General features: G+C 34.0%; 1 protein-coding gene across 3 annotated transcripts in view; it reads left to right on the top strand.

The window, feature by feature from the left end:
- LOC129731566 (uncharacterized) overlaps positions 1 to 13,996 on the top strand; it is a 465,080-nt gene that overhangs the window by 180,062 nt on the left and 271,022 nt on the right. The window lies entirely within an intron of this gene.

Below are 13,996 nucleotides of genomic sequence, written 5' to 3'. Positions count from 1 at the left end.
ATTTAGAAATGTTTCGTGTCTTTCGGATTTTATCAGCATAATCGATTACTGCATGGAGAATGTCTGTAGCACTTAACGGAAATCCTGCCTTTGACATGGTACAGGATCCATTCTTTTATCCGCGATTCTTCTTGCGCCGTTAAAACTTTGGACAGTCCTTTGGACCTTTGGACAGTCGAAAATTGAATTGATATATCTTCGCTGCTCTGCGTACTTTTCCGGTCTTTTGTGCGACTTCGATAGCTCGCTCTAAATCTTCTTGAGAATATTGTTTCCGGGGAGACGATTTCCGCTTTTCACTGGAACAATACGTATTACCGATCAACACTTCTAATCATAATCAGCAGAGAACATGTCCTATTCGAGGAAAATGTATGAATTTTACTTATGAAGTGTAGATTATACCTTTTTCATGGAGTTGTAGCATTTTATCGGTCTAAATCAAGTTCAAAATAACTGAGAAGGCTTATGAATGCCCGACGCGCACTTTATTATGTAAACAATTTCAGCGATACTTTGACAGGTGGAAGCACAGCACGAAAAAAATAGCTCAAAACATGTTTTCTCGCATGTTTAAGCATGCGCATGACTTTTCAAGTTGTATGAAACAGGTATATCTACAGATGAAAAACAATTATTTCTACCAATAAACGATATTGAGGCGTAGATTAACAATTAAAGTGAAAGTGACTAATAACTTTGGCTGACCCATAATTGGGTCCTAAAGCTATACCGGTTTTTTTTATATCATTTGAAAAAGCCGCGTTTCCTGAGCAAAACGTGATTTTCAAAAAACGTTTATCGTTTTCCTTCGATTTTTAAATGAAGAATAAAAAAACTGCTCGAATGGTCTTAGATGACGTTTTGCCCATGTACGGTATATGAGAGAGCTGTCATTTAAGGCATTTCGAGCAGATTTTTATCCTTCATTTAAAAATCAAAGGAAAATGATAAACATTTTTTAAAAATCACGTTTTGCTCAGAAAATTGCACTCTTCCAGCTGATATATGAAAATCAGAAAACCGTTTAAAACTTTAGGACCCCATTGTGAAGGAACTGTACGTAATTTCAGCATGATCCGATAGACGGCAGGATGCAGCTGTGCGCTCCCGACTTTGAAAAGATCGACGAAAATGCCGTTATTCCCAGCTGCCTTGCAGTTCTTCAGCTCTTCAACCGCTTTTTTCACTTCGTCCGTGGGTGGTGGATCCACAGCTTGTCCATCATTCTCAACATCAATCCAGCTCCTTTGGATGCCTTTCTCTCTCACCATTCAACAGCACACTAAAGTGTTGTTTCCAACACCTCGCCAGGCCTCCTTTGTTTTATCGGCAATCAAATTCCCTTCCCTATCGTTGCAGACACGTTTCGGTTCCTTTTTCCGTTATTTTTTTTTTCTTTTTTGTACAGACTCCGCTTCTATAAGACGATGCTCTCAATGCTGACGTTTCTACCGGTGATGAAGTCTCTTTCCAGTGGCTCTAGTGATGTTTGCTAGCTTCATGGAAAGAACCCGGTTGAAGACCACCTTATTTACGGGTTCTAAGTATGCCACCTAATGTGACGGAACCCTGTAGGAAGTTGTGAAAGGATGCAGGGTGCCGTTACAATGTCTACACTGTTTGTTCATGTGTTCTCCAATTCACCAACTTTCTGCGAGTACTCTGCAGCCACTTCTCCAGTTGATTACCGGTGGATGTTCAATCGTATCTTCCTCGTTGTCCTCGATTTTAATACGTTGGACAACCATGCGCGAATTTTGCTCAGTCAACGTTTGGTCCTCTCAACAACCTCAAGTCTGTACCTTTTGAAAACTGCCGACCAACGATCAGAAGATGGTCACTGGCTGTAGCTAAATTGATAAGCCAGTCATTATCGTGCATAGTAGACTGGAAGTTTTCTCTTTTCTCTTCGCATTTGTATTCCCTATAACGATCTTAAGGTCATGTCCTGGGCACTCTGTGTACGTCTTCTCAAGGAGATCGTAGAATTCCTCCTTCTCGTCATCGGTTTTATCATAAGTCGGTGCATACACATTTATTAAGCTGTAATTGGGAAATTTGGCCTGAATATTTACATCAATATCCCTAGTAACAATATTGGTTTTATCAAAGTTTTTAAGCGGTTAATACAGCCAAAAAAGCGCTACAAAACTTTCATAAAACCAGTGTTGTTACTTGGGATACGCTCTCTGATCGGCCTCCTTCTAATGACACGCTTCATCTGTTTTCCAATCAATACGAAACCGTATCCTTTTTGTGCTTTCACACCGCCACTGTAGAAGATGTGGTACATAAATTAAATGTTCGCAATATGAGCTATTGACTGGAATACACGTTCTCTCGTTTTAGGCCACCGCAATGACCTTCCGCAGCTCTCTAGTCAGGATACCCACGAGTGACGGGTCGAGTAGAGTCCTTATGTTCCAAGTACCGAGTTTCCAATAATCGTTGTCCTTTTTCGATCGCGTGGGTCCATGCCGATTCTACCGTTCCGTATTATTATCTGGATTGTCCGTAGTAATTCAAATTCGATATGCTACCTCACTAAAGCTACAATATCTATAACTGGCGATGCACCGCATTTCATGATACAGCCACCGGCTCCGAGTCAGACGCTGTTGAACGCCGACCCTAACATGGAGACACAGCCGCGTATGACTCCACTTTCCAGTCAGTACACGGCCGAAGCTTCTACCAGGGTCCACCCGATCTCCACTAAACTTAATTGATTCCCGGTCTTTTTTTATTTTTGAAGTTTAACTACGTCTCTTAGGAAGTTTAGCTACATAAGGTGTAAAACAAAAATCTATTAACGGAACAGGGGAAAAATATGTCCAATTTCAAATGCTTATAATTTGGTTAGTTTTTAACTCACTTTCTTTTAGTTTTCCAGTTTCTCTTCCAAAACCAAAAATCTTTTTTTTTCTTCATCTAGAAATCTATTTTGATAGTAGTAAAAAATAGTAGAAAAAATTGAAAGGTTATACAACAATGAATAATGCCCAACCGTTTCATTTAAACCCGTTCTGCTAGAAATCTTCTGCAGCTGAGAGGTGAATTCACAACGGTTCCTAAACTGCATGAAACGATAGAACCAGTAAATTTATAGCTCTACCAATGTGATATTAAAAAACAGTATTTCTTCAAAGCAGCCCACCAGAGAAGAATTTTCAGGCCTTCTATAATATAAAAAGAAAATTATTGCTATAGAATATAAACAATACCCCCAGCAGCAGCAGCAGCACGGCAATATGTAACCTGCAAAACATGCACCCGCATCATGCATGCAAAATGCCGCCGATCGCGTTTACTGTACACTCCCCTAGGACGCTTTTGATATTTATGATGACTAGGTTCCTATACTAACTACGACCGTGGGACACGAAGGCTGCAATCAGTGACGGAGAGGATGGGCTCTTTTTATGCGAGTTTAATTGGCCTGTAAATGTTTTGAGTCACGAGTAAGTAACTGCGCGGCCCAACAAAGGTTTGCGTTTTTTGGGGCGCCTTGCTACTTGGTTGGTTGTCGGGGGTCCGAGAAATTTCGAAATAAAAAGGTAAATACATACAGGGCATGTTCAGTTCCGCAGACGACAGATAGTGCTACCGGAATGTACGGCAATATTTCCAATATTTCCCTACTGGTCTAGTCACCTTCCAATAAAGGCAGTCGAAAACATGCAACCGACTTCGCTGGAAAACCCGTGTGGATTGTGAATACGAATTGACTTTCCTCGCACATAAATCACCAGTCGAGAGTCGAGAACTGCAGAAATTGTAAAGTTCACCAACTAAAATCGTAAACTAGGGCAACCATATTTAGTCGTCACCAGCACTGCGAATCATGCTTTGTTTCGTCTGTCCGTGTGGTGGAAGAGGCTATGGGTGGAGGTAAACCCCTCTTCCTCTCGGGAGAATGATGGTTTTGTCGGATAATTTGTATGTAATGAGAAGTGCGGTCTAACACAGAGGTGTTTGCAAAACGTTTTCAATGCGGTGCTGCCTCGGTTGAATGGGTTGCCCTTTTTCCCCCCGTTCGTTGTGGGTTACTTGTGCGGTGAAAATTGCCCTCATCTCACGCTCGATGGTGTGCAAATTTATATATGCAAAACTCAAAACTGACATTTATGCTAAACAGTACTGTGCTGGGGCTCTTACCGCCCTCGTGTCGAGGAATGCTACTGCTACTACTAGTGTAGTGATAGCTATACTTCGGTAGTGTTTACCACTAGCGTCAAACCGTACCTGCGGTTCTTGGCTGTGATATTCCATGGAAGAGAGGAATGTGTACCACTTTTTTGCATAATGAGCAAACTTTTCAATAAAGTTTTTGTTTTCCACCCGGTGGTAATAGCCATTTCGATAGAAAATTAACATGTATGAAACTATAAATCGCCGCTCGTCAATTGCAAGAAATGTGCGTTTTGGTTCAAGGGCTGGGTATCTGGGATTCAACTTGTGTTTATTTTCCAGCGCTTTCAGTAAAATATTCCATTCCCTAAAGGCAATATTGCATTTTCGTTGAATTAACGTAACACTCAGAGGAAGGTAGCGAATGAAAAAAGATTGCGTGCAAGCCTTTGTGTTCACTAATGGATTGAAAAATTGTTTACTAATAGATTGACAAATATCGATTTTCCTGTCACAAGAGTATGAGTTGCTAAGTTGATTGGGGAATCAATTTCATATTTGTAATTCAATAGCATCATATTACAACAACCAGAGAAAGAAAATATATGTTTGGTACTTGACTTACTTGAGAACTTTTTTTATTTTACCTGTTCATGGGAGACTTTTTGCTTTTTGTTTTCAGTATTTCTATCGCTTTCCATTATTTCCATTCTTTTAGTGACATTAAACTAAGAATTTCAATCATTAATTTACGATTAAAGGTTCTTGATTTAGAATTTACGACTCAGGATTTGATAATTTAAGATTTTCAATATTAATTTTTCCATTTCCCGAGCACTTGTTTCCGATTTTAAAATCTATTCCGCATCTGTTTTTCTATTACCAAATTTTAGTGTAACAGTTTTAATTTGTACTTTTTGATTTTCACCATTTTCGTAGTCCTCTCCCCGCGATTTTGCACTTTGCTTTTTACTGCTCGCTTTCTGATTTCCGCTTTTTGTTAATAGCTTCTTACCTTTTTCTTTTTGCATTCGCTGATTACATTTTGCTTTAATTCGTTGATTTTTATTGTTGAATATTGATCTTGACTTTCGTCTTTTGGTTTTTAGCATTTTTATTATTGCATTTTTCTATTTAAAATAATTTGAATTTTGAATTTTGATTTGCAAGCAACGTATTACGATTTACGGTTCAGGATTTACAATTTGTTTGAACTATAAATTTTCAATGTTAAATTTTCATTTTCATACTTTCGATTCTAAAATCTATGCTTTATCTGTTTTACGATTAACAAATTTTACCTTTAGAGCTAAAATTCCAATTTTTAGTTTTTATCCTTTGCCTTCTGCTTGTCATTCTGTGCTGTTGATTTTCGCATTTGCTTTTAACTTTAGAAAATGTATAAGATTTTTGGTTTTTGTTTCTCGTTTTGCTGTTTACTATTCATTTTCTTTTTTTATTCATTACTTCTTACTTTTTACTTTCAACTATTCACTTTCTACTCATGACCTTTTACCTTTTACCTTTTACCTTTTACCTTTTACCTTTTACCTTTTACCTTTTACCTTTTATCTTTTACCTTTTACCTTTTACCTTTTACCTTTTACCTTTTACCTTTTACCTTTTACCTTTTACCTTTTACCTTATACCTTTTACCTTTTACCTTTTACCTTTTACCTTTTACCTTTTACCTTTTACCTTTTACCTTTTACCTTTTACCTTTTACCTTTTACCTTTTACCTTTTACCTTTTACCTTTTACCTTTTACCTTCAACTTCTTACGTTAAACTTTTTACTTTTTACTTTTTGCTTTTTACTTTTTATGTTTACTTCTTACTTTTTACTTTTTACTTTTTACTTTTTACTTTTTACTTTTTACTTTTTGCTTTTTACTTTTTACTTTTTACTTTTTACTTTTTACTTTTTACTTTTTACTTTTCACTTTTTACTTTGCACTTTTTACTTTTTACTTTTTACTTTTTACTTTTTACTTTTTACTTTTTACTTTTTACTTTTTACTTTTTACTTTTACTTTTTACTTTTTACTTTTTACTTTTTACTTTTTACTTTTTACTTTTTACTTTTTACTTTTTCACTTTCTACTTTTTACTTTTTACTGTTTACTTTTTACTTTTTACTTTTTACTTTTTACTTTTTACTTTTTTCTTTTTACTTTTTACTTTTTACTTTTTACTTTTTACTTTTTACTTTTTACTTTTTACTTTTTACTTTTTACTTTTTACTTTTTACTTTTTACTTTTTACTTTTTACTTTTTACTTTTTACTTTTTACTTTTTACTTTTTACTTTTTACTTTTTACTTTTTACTTTTTACTTTTTACTTTTTACTTTTTACTTTTTACTTTTTACTTTTTACTTTTTACTTTTTACTTTTTACTTTTTACTTTTTACTTTTTACTTTTTACCTTTTACCTTTTTCTTTTTACTTTTTACTTTTTACTTTTTACATTTTACTTTTTACTTTTTACTTTTTACTTTTTACTTTTTACTTTTAACTTTTAACTTTTTACTTTTTACTTTTTACTTTTTACTTTTTACTTTTTACTTTTTACTTTTTACTTTTACTTTTTACTTTTTACTTTTTACTTTTTACTTTTTACTTTTTACTTTTTACTTTTTACTTTTTACTTTTTACTTTTTACTTTTTACTTTTTACTTTTTACTTTTTACTTTTTACTTTTTACTTTTTACTTTTTACTTTTTATTTTTTACTTTTTACTTTTTACTTTTTACTTTTTACTTTTAACTTTTAACTTTTTACTTTTTACTTTTTACTTTTTACTTTTTACTTTTTACTTTTTACTTTTTACTTTTTACTTCTTACTTTTTACTTTTTACTTTTTACTTTTTACTTTTTACTTTTTACTTTTTACTTTTTACTTTTTACTTTTTACTTTTTACTTTTTACTTGTTACTTTTTACTTTTTACTTTTTACTTTTACTTTTTACTTTTTACTTTTTACTTTTTACTATTTACTTTTTACTTTTTACTTTTTACTTGATACTTTTTACTTTTTACTTTTTACTTTTTACTTTTTACTTTTTACTTTTTACTTTTTACTTTTAACTTTTAACTTTTTACTTTTAACTTTTTACTTTTTACTTTTTACTTTTTACTTTTTACTTTTTATTTTTTACTTTTTACCTTTTACTGAAGGTCGAAGCAAGCCATGACCGAAATCGGACGCAAAAATTTTTCGCTCGCATGTTATATCGTAAGAAAAATTGTTTAATTTAGTTGTTGCATGTTCGTTATAGATGTTATCGCGGAGTGAGTTTATTTTCTAAATTTAAAATTATTGTTTTTTCTTGGAAAAGTTCGCGGATGGTTGTGCGAGGCCGTGATCAAGATTGGCCAGCTGGTTCCTGCTTTGAAATCATCACATTGTTTGGTGATTTTCGGTTATTTTACACCTAAAGAATTGTTAAACATATATACAGGTGTTCTATTGAAATGTGCTGAGTGCGAAAAGTGTGAAGTTCCACAAAAAAAGTGAATTTAATTGTGAAAATTGAATATTATTGCGTTGCTTTTTAGATTCACCAAAGTGTTTATTTTTTCTTGTTTTTTTTTCTATCGCTGTCTCGGCGACGGTTTGAAAGTGTGGAGTGTGTGGTGTTATTACATACAATAAGGAGAGTGTTTTTCGAGCAGCTGCTCCACATAGTTTTATAGTGATTGAATGCTCATTAGGGATTTATTCATTGGCATAATGCAAATTATATTTGGCTTGTATCTAATTAAACTTGAAGTGAAAATTTGCCAATAAGATCAAAACCATGCATCGCCGTTTACAGTGTTTATGTGCTATCTCTTTTCAACGAATGAAATGTTGTATGGATTAAACGAGTGTGTGAAGGCATACATGCATGTTGCCACTGTACTTTCATTTAAAGAAAAGTTCAAAAACGATGAAAACAACTGGAAAATGAAGAGATGAAAGCTAAGTATACGTTTGTCTTGTCTGTATTGTAAAGTGATATTTTGATGCTTGTTTCTAGTTTTACTATATGTGAGAAAACAGATACAGAGAGATTTTGATTTCATCGTTGAAATTGTGTGCGCGGTATTTTTTTCCGCAGGGTTTCAGTAACAAGTTTTATTTTTGTCCACAAAGTGTTAGTGTGGTTTGTGGAGTTTGGAGTATGTGTTTCTCAGGAATCATATGCTTTGATTTTTTGATTGTTCTAGCTTTTGACCAGTTGTTTTACATAATTTGTTATATTTATGACTAGTTCGGCAATTTGTCAATAAATTCAAAAATATATTCAGGCTTATATGTATATTTGCTTTTATTAAATTGTTGAGGCTTTGGATGCATGGAACATTGCCAATTTTAATATTTATTAGGCGTATTAGGCGTACATTGTTAAGAGATAATCGACGTAAACGCCGAGTTCCTGCGCGTATGTGTCGGCCGGGGGGATTAAAGCGGTTGTTCGTAACGCTTCGGTGTAAACGCGTATTCAGCCCGGGCGAGTTTTGCTGATATATGGACTTCCGGCGTGTGGTGATTTCGCGAAGTGAACCCAGATATTTCATCATATCTTTCTCATCTTCATCAACGTTAAGTCGGAGACTGCTCGCGCGTTGCATCTAAATTATTACATCGGAAATCGAAATAGATTTCGTTCAGTCGATAAATATCATTTCATCCCCCGCGTCGGTACCTTCCATGAGGTCGTATTATCTACAGATGGATCAACAATGCGCAATAGTTTTAGGTATAAAGAGCATCACCTTACGAGGAGATATACGGTAATTTTAAGTTGTCTCGGTTTAGTCAAAAATCCTGTATCCTCGCGTACGTTTTATTGTTGCGGTGTTACATTGTCAAACTAAATAAGTTCGAATCACATTATGAATATCGTGGCGGATGTAATAAACTTGTAGACGCGGCACTTGTTCTTAAGAACCCGACATTAGCGCATCGTTTACCAAAACGAACCCTGCTGTATACCTTCCCCTTTATCCAACATCCCAGTGATTTCTCGTGGAAGTGCAGAGGTGTTCTCGGCTTCCAATAAAGCGAGTATCACGTCAACATATTCCTATACAAACTCCTTCTTTGACCTGCATTCGGATGCGGCCGGCGCTGGTATTGCCTAATATAAAGATTTAGGTCACCTGTTTTTACACATTGAGGATGCATGTTGGTCCCAAACATCATCTGTTGGTTCTTTGTGTAATTACAGCTGATCTGGCAATAACGGAGTAGCAACCGCGGGCGGTCAATCATGCTCATGCTCATGCTTTACTTTTTACTTTTTACTTTTTACTTTTTACTTTTTACTTTTTACTTTTTACTTTTTACTTTTTACTTTTTCTTTTTACTTTTCACTTTTTACTTTTACTTTTTACTTTTTACTTTTTACTTTTCACTTTTTACTTTTTACTTTTTACTTTTTACTTTTTACTTTTTACTTTTAACTTTTAACTTTTAACTTTTTACTTTTTACTTTTTACTTTTTACTTTTTACTTTTTACTTTTTACTTTTAACTTTTTACTTTTTACTTTTTACTTTTTACTTTTTACTTTTTACTTTTTACTTTTTACTTTTTACTTTTTACTTTTTACTTTTTACTTTTTACTTTTTACTTTTTACTTTTTACTTTTTACTTTTTACTTTTTACTTTTTACTTTTTACTTTTTACTTTTTACTTTTTACTTTTTACTTTTTCTTTTTACTTTTTACTTTTTACTTTTTACTTTTTACTTTTTACTTTTTACTTTTTACTTTTTACTTTTTACTTTTTACTTTTTACTTTTTACTTTTTACTTGTTACTTTTTACTTTTTACTTTTTACTTTTTACTTGTTACTTTTTACTTTTTACTTTTTACTTTTTACTTTTTACTTTTTCCTTTTTACTTTTTACTTTTTACTTTTTACTTTTTACTTTTTACTTTTTACTTTTTACTTTTTACTTTTTACTTTTTACTTTTTACTTTTTACTTTTTACTTTTTACTTTTTACTTTTTACTTTTTACTTTTTACTTTTTACTTTTTACTTTTTACTTTTTACTTTTTACTTTTTACTTTTTACTTTTTACTTTTTACTTTTTACTTTTTACTTTTTACTTTTTACTTTTTACTTTTTACTTTTTACTTTTTACTTTTTACTTTTTACTTTTTACTTTTTACTTTTTAGTTTTTACTTTTTACTTTCTACTTTTTACTTTTTACTTTTTACTTTTTCCTTTAACTTTTAACTTTGTTCTTATTTTGTTTTTTCGTTGTTAATTTAAACTTAGACTCTTTAATGCACAATTTTACCTTCGTGCCGTGTATTAAATTTCATAGATCAATCTTCAATTTACGATTTCCAAATACACGCGCTGCTATTTAGGATCCATGACTTGTTGACTCAACTTTAGTTTTCCAATATTTATTTTTTCATTTTCAATTTAAGTCTTGATTACCAAATTTGCCTTTTACCTTCTACGTGTGCTTTGTTGCTTTTAACTGTTTGCTTTCTGATTTTTGCTGCTTGATTTTCAATGTGTTGATATTTGGTTTCTGCTTTCTATTTTCTTCAGTGTGCTTTTTGATTTTTGCTCTTTGCTATTCATTGTTTGTTTTTTTCTTTCATTTTTTGTAGTTAATTATTGGTATTGACTTTTATCTTTTGGTTTTTCTGCACATTTTTCCCTTCTGATTTTAACTTAATTTTGGGTTTTGATTAAGGATTCCTTTTTTTTATTTCTGAGTTTGGATTTATGGATTTTCGGGGTTTAAACTTTTATTTTATTTTTTCGAACATTTATTTCCGATTTAAGATCTTTCTGCATCTGTTTTTCGATCACGTTTGCACGTGCTTTTTCCTTTTCAATTTTTGTTTCTTATTTATCGTTGTTTTTTACGGTCTGTTGTTTACTTCATTTTATTACTTTTTGCTTTTGCCTATTCTATTTTTTTAATTTGTTCAATTTTTGTTTTTCGTTTGGCTTTGGTTTTAGTCTGGTATTTTGCTTTGTTATGTTTACTTCTTCATATTCTTACGATTAATAACTTGCAACTTACGATTCACGCTTGAAGATTCACGCTCTTCGATTACAATTGACGATTAATGATTCATGGCTTGCAATGTTTAATTACAAGCGATTCTCGATCTGGGGAACACGATTTACGATTTACTATTTACGATTACTCGGAGTTTTGAATTGCAACACGATGCGGTTTTCGATGTATAGTTTTGAATTCTACTTTTTCAATCTAAGATTTAATTCTTGCTAATAAGCTGTTTACATTTTTATATCAAATTATTTTTATGTTTATGTTTTACCCCATCATATTGAACTGTTATTGCAAAATAACACTTGCACATTTACATTCTTCACCTGATCGATGTTTATATTATCAACGGTAATGAATAAAAAACTCAATATTAAAACCAAGGTTAAGCTTACATACATTTACAGTTTAGCATCAAAAATTCCTGTACCCATTTACAATCTTCTGGCAAAGCTGGGTCATAATAATTTTAAAAGTCTAACACCATCAACAACGGCTGCCTCGGTATGAAAACCAAGAAACCATAATACAAAAGAAAGGAGCTGATGCGAAGCGAAGTCTCTCCTTCGTTCGGATTCACCGAAGATAAGAGGGGTGCAAATTTGCTGAAATATGTTAAGTTAAAATTAATGCATGATGGTGTAAGGAATAAATGATTGGAATTCGATTGCGCATAACGAGGAAAGCAATTGGATTTTTATTCCGAATAATCTAAAGGATATAGATTCTCTCTCTGTTTACGTTTGTACGTCTGAAGTGGATCGAATATCAAAGGTAATCAAGAAGTGATCATTTCCTTATTCGATTTATTCAATTTATTTTATTCTTGGTGAACGGTGTGCAGATGAAAATAGTTAGGTGAAAACTGGAAAACACAAGATACAGAACAAAAAAGCAGTTTTGCTTCAAGAAAGGGTTTCAATTACGCAATATTATCAAATCTTATCAACATCAAACAATCATGGCCATCGTGCGGCGTAAATTCACATTGCTGTTTTAGATTTTGGCGAAAGGTGGCCAAAAGGGCCAAATCCAATTCGAGTGCCATTTTGACGGGCACGATTTTAAGCGCACCATAACAGACGCAGGTGACATTGCTCGAATTGTATGACACCGACAGTAAACAATTGAAATAAATAGGTTTCAAATTGCGCACTATTTAATTCAACTGTGTGGACTTAGATACAAGCGAATAGACAACTGGAAGTCACAGTCTTTTGTTTCTTTACTCGTTTCGATGCACAGAAATGTGTTCAAGTTGAAAGTCCACTTGTCAGTGGCAGTCGTGAACGTGAATTTTCTAGCGCAGGCACTAGACAAATCATTGAATTGTTGGAAGCGCTTTTTGATTAGTGACTCTGACTAGTTGCCTCCGGGGTAACCTTTCAACAGGATGTTGACTAGCAGAAGGCCCCATGCTGTTCTCTATTAGCGACAATTGACGGTGGGACCGTGACCAACGATTATTGTGTCATTTGCAACTAGAATTGCGTTTCTTGCAGATTTACATGCTTTGCAATCACTATTTAAATAGCAGAAGTTCTAAAACAATGATGAGTTCAAGATTTGTTCTCTTCAAAAACTCACAAAGATTCATTGATAACTGAAAGGGTGCCGCCTGCAGCTGAGTAAATTGGTGTGAAAACCTTTTCTGGGTGCACGTAGCATATCGAACTCCAACCGTAACAAATAAATTTAAATCAGTTAGAAAACATCAAACACAATCTAGACAAATTGGTAACTTCGGTAAACCAATTTTGGACCCACATTGAAGAAAGGAGAGGGGAGGGCAAAACACCGACCAACAAAACGGTTGAACGGGTTGGAAGATCCTCCCCGCCCGCGTTGGCCACCCACAACACTCGCATGTATGAAAAGTGGTAAAAGGGGCAAATGTGGTCATCCATCATTCAATCTGCTTAAGATATACTGATTCTTCCCATTCTTAGAGTGAGTAAAAGGCGAACGTTGGAAAAGATGCATCATTTAGAAATGAATGGGGGCTCAGTCCTCCTGAAGCGTGCACACACACGTACATCCATTATCGGGGCACGTTATACGAGTGACGATGGTCGAACGTGACTTCGGAATGATTAATTGGTTGCCAGATATTAAAAGATGCGGGCACTCTGGCACGTCAGCGTCGCGTTGTTTTGACGAGGGATCATTCGCAGAGCGACTCCGATTCCGTGGGGAAATCATCGGCCAGACTCTGACGCGCGGATACTAGGGTGTTGCTGAAATACGATACAACGACGGCAGCGGCTGCGAAAATTGTTTCTAGTATCTCCATCGAAAGTTACCCGCAACAACAAGACCACATTACATTTTGATTTATTTATATCGCTGTAGACGTCGCACGCACGCTCACGCACGATTTGATTCGGACCTGCCAGCGTAACACTTACCGGGTCGTGTCTTGCGTGCGCCAGCGGCCAGAGGCAACGTTCTGATTGGTAATGCGTGATATTTACATCCCAGATAGTGTGGTTGTCAATGTGGCGACCGGAGTGATACATAGCATGGAATTACTGCCAAAGACAGTCGGTCGAGTGCCTATTCCCGTAGCCTGTGGGGTTTGTTTTGTGTCTGACTTTATCGAATGCAATTAGTGGCGCTATGATGTATGTTTTTATTGTCTTTGTTTGAGGACGGGGAGTAGAAATAGACTTAACATAAATTATTTCACTGCATCGAACGGTCGTTCCAATTTCGAGCTCAATTTTAAATCGAAATCACGTCTACTAATTGATTAGATTTTTTTTTTTTTTTTTTGCTTAAGGCAAGGCGAAGCAGCAAAGTTCATAGTATCAGAATTTAATCTTAC

Source organism: Wyeomyia smithii, chromosome 3 (genome assembly GCF_029784165.1).
Source record: "Wyeomyia smithii strain HCP4-BCI-WySm-NY-G18 chromosome 3, ASM2978416v1, whole genome shotgun sequence".
NCBI classification, from domain to species: domain Eukaryota; kingdom Metazoa; phylum Arthropoda; class Insecta; order Diptera; family Culicidae; genus Wyeomyia; species Wyeomyia smithii.
The sequence above is the reverse complement of the archived record's forward strand: the minus strand, read 5'-3'. Positions and strand labels throughout refer to the sequence as shown.